General features: G+C 36.8%; 1 protein-coding gene across 1 annotated transcript in view; it reads left to right on the top strand.

Annotated features, from left to right (window-relative positions):
• Positions 1–8,454, top strand: part of ADGRB3 (adhesion G protein-coupled receptor B3) — a 1,013,812-nt gene that overhangs the window by 379,808 nt on the left and 625,550 nt on the right. The gene's annotated exons all lie outside the window — the stretch shown is intronic.

An 8,454-nucleotide genomic window follows, 5' to 3' on the forward strand; every position in this document is an offset into this window, starting at 1 on the left:
ATCCTACTTCCGTAGTGATACTGCCTCGGAAACCCAAGGAGGGGTCGCTATGAGTCGGGGCCGACTGGATGGCACATAACAACAACAACAACAATAGATGATAAAATGCTAGACTTTCTAGATCCACTGCAAGATGTGTATAGTGGTTAGATCGTAAATGCTGTGTAATCTTTATATGATTATGCAGACTATTATTCTTGCAGTGTACTTATTTTATCTTAAAATTTATTTAAAATGTTTCAATTCTATGTTATTTTGATAATTAACTTCACCCATTATGCTAGAAAGAAGTCTTCATAATGTTGTTATTCAGGTTATTCACATTCAAACATAAAACAAATTCTTACAAAATGGATGGGACTACAAATGAATTCCCAGCTTCTACAGGCTCACAATTTATGCATAAAAAATACGTACATAAATAATAGAAGCTCCCAAGATTAGTAAATGCACATCTTAAAAAGGCTATGTTGTTTTTGTTGTTGGTTGCCATCCAGTCAATGCAGATTCATGGCGACCCCATGTGTTCCATAGTAGAACTGTGCTCCATAGAGTTTTCTTAGCTACAATCTTAATGGAGGCAGATCTCTGAGGCTTAACTTTAGCAATGGTGCTGGGTAGGTGAGAACCTGGAACCATTAAGATGAGCAGTTTTCTCCATCTAGGAACCTAAGAGGAGGATATAAAAACCTGTTGCCTTGAAGTAGATTCCCATTTCTAGTGGCCTGTGTTGTTGTTGTTAAGTGCACGAAGTGGATTCTGAATCATAGCTACACAAGGTACAGCAGAACAAAACATTGCCAAGTCCTGTGCCATCAACAGTCGTTGCTATACTTAAGCCCATGCTTGCATCCACTAGGTCAATCCATCTCTTTGAAGGGCTTCCCCTTTTTCACTGACCTTCTACGTACTGACCAATAAGACAGAGTAAAATTGCCTCACAGAGTGTCCAAGGCTTTAATCTTTATGGAAGCAGACTGCCACATCTTTCTCCTTGGAGAAGCTGGTGGGTGTGAACTGCAGAACTTTCAGTTGCAGCCAAGTTCTTAACCACTGTGCCACCAGAGCTCTTTAGAGGAGGATATAGGCACTCAGAAACCCAAGGAGGGGTCGCTATGAGTCGGGGCCGACTCGATGCCAACAACAACAACAACAACAACATAGGCACTCATAAATGGCAATGGCTAACAAGAATAGCTAATCCCAATGTAAATTATTGTTCCTGTATGCCTTTGGTGACTTTTTCATTGGCCCATTTAGTCATATATATTGTTGCAGATTGCAAGCGACATAGCTCCTAACAAAAAAAACCAAACACACTGCTGTAGCGTTGATTCTGATTCATAGCGGCCCCTCCTTGGGTTCCTGATGTGTTAGCTCTACAGAAGTGGTTTGCCCAATCTTCCTTCTGAGGAATGGTTGGTGGGTTTGAATGGCCAGCCTTCTGGTTAGCAGTCTAATGCCTTAGGCACTATGCCACCAGAGCTAGTTTCCCATTAATATACTCCAACATGTATTTCAATCCACATTCAGTCCCATTTGCACTCTAAATTCCCCAAGTTAAGATATTACATTATGAGGCAGTCCTTCAATGTTCTTCTGGTAGTTTAAAGTATCTAAAATATCTGCAGAGTGTAAAAAAGCAGCCAAAATGTACATATACCACAGTCACCTAACAAACTTAATTGTCCCCCTTTAGTTCAGAAAAGGACTACTATTGAAGCACTTACAGGTTCCTATACTTAGAGATACACAGTAGTTTTATTGAATAATATTATTAATCCCTACAATTTTCTGAATTATTAAGTCAATTCATATAATTAATTAACAGTATTGCAGAGTCAAATTCATAATTATGAGTTTGTAATTCACTGCCAAAACATCTAGTTGAGAGATCAGTTATATTTTCTCATTTCTACCTCTCTATAAAAATACAGATAGGCACACAGACACACACATATATATTTATGCCCTTCCTTTTTCCCAAAGATTCGGCAAAGCTTATACAAAGTTAGAATTTATTTATTTATTTTTTAAATTTCTGAACTGTGACATTTACAAAGAGTCATATAGTTCATTCTTATTTATCCAATGGAATAAGCAAAAATAGATAACATGAAGAGATGGAAAAAAAAAAGCTAACTATAGAATTGCTCTTAATACTTTAGCTTTTATAACTTCTACTTACTTAGTTCCATAAGTACCAGTATGTAATGGTATTAATCAGTTGAAATCTTACAAATAGAACATCACATAGTCTACATTCTATGAACTTTCCTAGGAGTAAAATACTTGGATATTAATAGATAAGAAGACTAAATTGTTAGAATTCAAACATGAAAACTCATTTTCCTAAGTTGATATAGTTGTGGCTTTATGACTCAAAAAGTAAATCATATGTGTTTTCAAGTTAATTGTTTTTAAAGGCATTACACTATCAATGGAATCAATCTAAGACCATTAAGAACAGAGAGGGCTTTTGTGTAGGTCCTTCATTTTCAGAAGTAATGCTTATTTATTTTTAAATTTGTATTCTCTCATAACTGAACATTATGAGTCCATCCTTGAGTACTTAATAAATGTATCATGTGTCCTTCCTTAATCTTGATGTATCTATTCTTGAATTCAGTTGTATCATAAAAGATGTACAATTCTTACCAAATTGTACCCTAATTAATCTACCATCTTAAAGGAAATTCTAATGGCTGTTATTTTATATATATATATATATATATATATATATATATATACACACACACACACTACCAAATATTATGCTTTATTTAAGATTTATTTGGTTTGAACATTTGGAATTCTCCTCAGAACTAATTCTCTTATAGCTAATCTCAGGCACATTCATTAAATATAAAAGCTTCAAGTATCAACTGGATGTAAAACACTACTGAGAAGAATATATAGTTGCTGATCTGAAGATATGTATTACATATCAGAAAATTCATGTGAAAGCATGTTAAAGTTGAATGCAGTTTTGAAAAAGTATAAATATTCTGGCCTCAATGAAAAGGACTGATTTGAGGATGATTTCAGCATAAACTTCTTCTAGCCATTGCACCTGAGATACCTAAGACATTGTGTGTGTGTGTGTGTGTGTGTGTGTGTGAGAGAGAGAGAGAGAGAGAGAGAGAGAGAGAGAGAGAGAAGGAGTGGGAGTAAGCTGTGATAAGAAGTACATCAGCAGTGAGGAAAATGAGCCAAGACCTTGGTTAGATAGATAGTGAAGGGCAAATCAGAAGAGGACAGAAACATTCAAAACCACAAATTGGGTGTCTAATTACTTACCACCTTTGCAAGGCTTGACCATGTGAGCTTTTAGTGTGGGAATGTTCCAGAACAGCATTCAGGCACTCTGTTTTTTAAGAACATGTGTAACTACTGTAATGAAACAGACCTTATGTAGGGATGGCATATATTGTTCACATCAAATAATGAAGTATGTTTTACTTTCACAGATTTTAATATGTAGCTGTAATTAGATTATATGTTATTTTTATCATACACTTCCTTTAGTCAGTGTTCAACTTTCTCCCATTCCTTTTGAGGTGAGAATAGACATATCACTGGGATCATATAAGGAGAGAAGAAAGGAAAGAGTAGTTATAGTATTTCTTAGTTTAAGTCACTAATAATTTGTGAAGCATGTCTGAGAGCAGTGACTGCGGTCAGTGAAGAGAGGTGGGCAGGAGAATAAGAACAAAAGGAATTAACAAACTATCATTCATTCACTGGTTCATAGCCACCCCTCCTTGGGTTTTCTGAGGCAGTATCACTACAGAAGTAGATTGCCCAACCTTCCTTCTGAGGAGTGGCTGGTGGGTTTGAACTGCCAGCCTTCTTCTGGTTAGCAGTCAAATGCCTTAGGCACTACACCATCATAGCTCCTTCCTCTTATCTATACTAATAATTGTTATATAATGGAAAAATGTATATGTGTTTATTGATCTTTGTTGTGTGTTTCTCTTATCTCACCAAATTCAAATACTTGACAATTCAATTTAAAAAATCTGAGTTTTCTATTTTCTCTGAGAAGTCATTGCAGTCACTAATTGAGCAGCAAGGCTCTAGTGGTATTAATTGATGTTGAGGTCAAGGAACTTCTCTTCCATTTCCTGTTTATCTTTCCATGAAGTTTTTTACATGGTAGTATCTAATAAATTACTGTTGAATAGATTTCCATGACATGCAGATGTCCAAATACTCATCCCAATTTTCCTCATTGAATCTTTTATGTGTCTGTTTATTAATGTGGTGTAGTGAAAAGATCTTGGAATTTTTCAGGAGAACAAGAACACAAATTTACATTCACATTTTTGTACCTGTGGCACTCCACTGACCCTCAGTTTTTTCATATGTCAAATAAAAACAATAGTAATAGTCACCTCAAAGGATATTAAGAGAATTCAGTAAATAATAAAATGCTGTATGAATGTTGTTGTTGGTATCCTCACTATATCAATGTACTAGCATCAAAGACCATGAGGATCTTTTTACAGGTCTACCTGTAGTTTCATAAGTTGTGTTTATTATTCGTGAAATGTAGGGCATCTCAGTAGGAGGGTATCAGAAAAGACTCAGTAAGGGATTTGGACATGTGTTAGATCATATGTGGGAGAATTTAAGGCAGAAGAGTTTTGTTATAAATCGGATGCTGTCAGGAAGGGAGCAAGTCTATGATTGAGTGTCCTAAGAAATCTCATCTAGCAAGAGGGATGACTAAAGCAGAGCTAAGCTAAAGTTGTAATTAGTTAAAAAAAAAAAAAAATCTACTTTTTGAGGTGGTCCTGGAATCAATTCTGATTCATAGTGACCCTATAGGATACACAGAACTGCTCAATAAGGAAGGTTGGGCAATCCTACTTCCATAGTGATACTGCCTCGGAAACCCAAGGAGGGGTCACTATGAGTCGGGGCCGACTCGACGGCACATAACAACAACAACAACAACAGGCTGTAATCTTTACCAGAGCAAATTACTAGGTCTTTTCTCCCTGTAGTGGCTGATAGCTTCGAACCTTTCAGTTAGCAGCCCAGTGCTTAAGCACTGTGACACCACGGTTCCTTAGGAAGTAACAGTCTTTCATATTAACTGACAGAAAGGAATGTTTCATTGTGAACTTGTATTGGTTGTACTTAGACAAAATTATAATGTCGTCTTGTTATATCTCACTTCATCATGGTCTTAGAATGAACTTGTCTGAAGTTGAGGTTCTCTGAGTTGGTTTATGTGCAGTAGAAGAACAACATGGCCCAGCTGTGTGTGCACCCCAGGCAAACTGCTAACAATACTGAGCCTCACTATGTCAGACCAGTTCCGGTATCACCTCTATGGCGACTCTTCCCCTAGAGTAATTCAATCACTTTAGAGATTTCTGTTTTTAATAGTTTCATTTGTTTTTAATATTTACTTGGAGAAATGAATTTTGAATATTATTATCCCTTTTGAGTCCTGTTTATCCATACCCATAATCATAGACTCAAAGGTAACCTTCTCTCAAGTTTGTGCTGGGAAAAGCTCATAAGGGCTTATGTTCGTGTATGGGCTGAGCATTGTCACACTGGGTAGTTCTGAGTTTGAGAAAGACATTTTGTGAACCCAAAACTCCCTTAGCGAGAAACTGCCAGGTTGTAGCCTACAGGCACATTTACATATGCTCACAAACAGCAAGAAGAGGGAAAGACTCACACAACCATAGGGCCTTGGGAACACAGCTGGACTCAAATATCTCTATTATCTAAAATAAAAGGCTTCACCGTCTGTGTACATAAAATTTTGATCCTTCAGCATCTGTGGGAGTGTGACCTGAACTCTTCTGGTGAGGACAGTGAGTGGGAGGATGCTAAACTTGTGCTCCGACCTTGCTTCAAGGGTCATGGACTGTCTCTGCATGAGGTTGTTATAATTTGAAACACATATGCTGCCTCATTAACCTGGCCTTTAATTGATTTGGATATCTTCTTACACTTCTAGCCTATTGTATAGTTATTGGTGTTAGTTTTGTGTCATTTTAGATTTTTAGCATTTTCTTGGTGATCTTTCAGTTTTCATTAGTGGTATCTTTATTAATCCCAGGATGCTTGCTTTTGCTATTTAATATTTTTTCTCACTTAATTTTTTTCCTAAAATTTTTACAAACTTTTAAATATCCTTACCATGATCATTTGCTACTATTTTTAATTTTAATTTAAAAAAAAATGATACTGCATTATACATTCTTTTGTGGGTTATTTTAAAATTTTGTTGTTGTTAGGTACCATTGAGTCAGTTTCAACTCACAACAACTCTTATGTCCAACAGAACAAAACACTGCCTGGTCCTGAGCCATCTTCACAATCCTTGCTATTCTTGAGCCCGTGGTTGCAGCCAGTGTCAATCCATCTCGCTGAGGGCCTTCCCCTTTTTCACTGACCCTCCTCTTTACCAAGAATGATATCCTTCTCCAGGGACTCTTCCCTTCTAAAAACATGATCAAAGAGCAAGAGACGAAGTCTGGCCATTCTCCCTTGTACGGAGCGTTACAGCTGCACTTCTTCCAGGGAAGCTTTGTTTTCTCTTCTGGCAGTCCATGTAATTTTCAGTATTCTTCTCTGGTGGTGTAGTGGATAAGGGACTAGACTGCTAACTGGAAGGTCAGTGGTTCAAACCTACCAGCTCCTCTGTGGAAGGAAGACTGGGTGATCTACTTCTGTAAAGGTTTACAGCCTTGGGAGTCCAATGGGGATCGCTATGAGTCAGAAATGGCTTGATGGCAGTTAGTTTGATTTTTGGTTTTCACCAACACCACAATTAAAAGGCATCACTTTTTCTGTGGTCTTCCTTATTTTATTCATTATCCAGCTTTCACAATGCATATGAGGCCATTGAAAATGCCATGGCTTGAATTAGGCACACCTTAGTCTTCAAAGTGACATCTTTGCTTCTTAACACTTTAAAGAAATTTTTTGCAGTAGATTTGCCCAGTAAAATATGACATCTGATTTCTTGACTGCTGCTTCGATGAGTGTTGATTGTGGATACAAATAAAATGAAATCCCTGACAACTTCAGTCTTTTCCCCATTTATCATGATGTTGTTTATTGGTCCAGTTGTAATGATTTTTGTTTTCTTTATGCTAAGATGTATTTTACAATGGCAAGTAGGAAACATAGGCTTAAGGCTTTCAGTAAAATGCAAGGAAGCTTTGGCTCTTTAACATTTCAATCTTGTACTCTGAAGAAGCCTTTCTAGTATCTTGTGTAGCTCCCAACTCAGTGCAAAGCTGAACTCTCCAATGTTGTCATCATTAAATTGTTGTTGTTGTTGTTGTTGTTGTTATGTACCGTCGAGTTGGACCCGACTCATAGTGACCCCTTCTTGGGTTTCTGAGGCACTATCACTACAGAAGTAGATTGCCCCATCTTCCTTCTGAGGAGTGGCTGGTAGATTTGAACTGCCAGCCATCTGGTTAGCAGTCAAGTGCCTTAGTCACTATACTACCAGATTAAATAACCTCAAATTCAAAGGTCACAACCCCAACTCCTCTCTACATATGGCGATAAGTCTGTCAGCAATAATCAACATAGAACAGCTGCCAAAATGATAATTGTATTATCCAAAATAATCAAAGATGGATCCATAATCTAATTGATGGTCATTGTTATCGAAACTATTCTATATGGCCACTAGTTATTGGTCAAATCAAGAACACAGAATGAAATATTATTCTAAAAATGTACCATAGCATTTATTTTGCCAATGCACATGGGAGACAGATTTTTCATCTAGGTGAACTCAATTTCAAATTTGTATGTTTGGTAGGAAGAGCAAAGTAAATACCAAGAATCTAGCAATTTAGCATTTATCATTTTAATTCTTTGGAGTCCAGAAATGTCATAATTTGTTACACTGCTGAAATGAAACTTTGCTAGTAGTGCAACATTAGTATATCAGGGAACATACTCCCACCTTCAAAACATTGTGTTAATGCTCTCTATCCTTAGTCACCATTAGGGAATGGTTCATAAGTAAGGGGGACTTGGAGTTTTTTCACTGAAATATAATACTGGAAAAAAAAAAATCCATCTGGCAATGATTATGATGGAAATGAGAAGAAGCTGAAAATGTCTGAGAAAGAATTAATTCTTAACTTGGCTGCGTATTATAAAAGAAATTATGTACCCTACTGTAGTATTTACCAAACTATGTTTCATAGTTCAGAGAGGGGAAGAGGGAAAGGTTTATATCTCAAAAATATTTGAGAGGCATGTTTTTCTGTTTTGCTTTTAAGTTTTATTGTGGTGAAAATACACACATCAAAACATTCACCAATATAACAACTTCCACATTTACAGCTCAGGGACACTGATGACATTTTTCATGTTGTGCCTCCATTGTTGTTGTTAAGTGCCATCGAGTTGTTTCCGACTCATAGCGACCCCATGCACAGCAGAATGAAACAC

This window comes from Orycteropus afer, unplaced genomic scaffold (genome assembly GCF_000298275.1).
Source record: "Orycteropus afer afer isolate SDZICR_OR568_19922 unplaced genomic scaffold, OryAfe1.0 scaffold00133, whole genome shotgun sequence".
NCBI lineage: Eukaryota > Metazoa > Chordata > Mammalia > Tubulidentata > Orycteropodidae > Orycteropus > Orycteropus afer.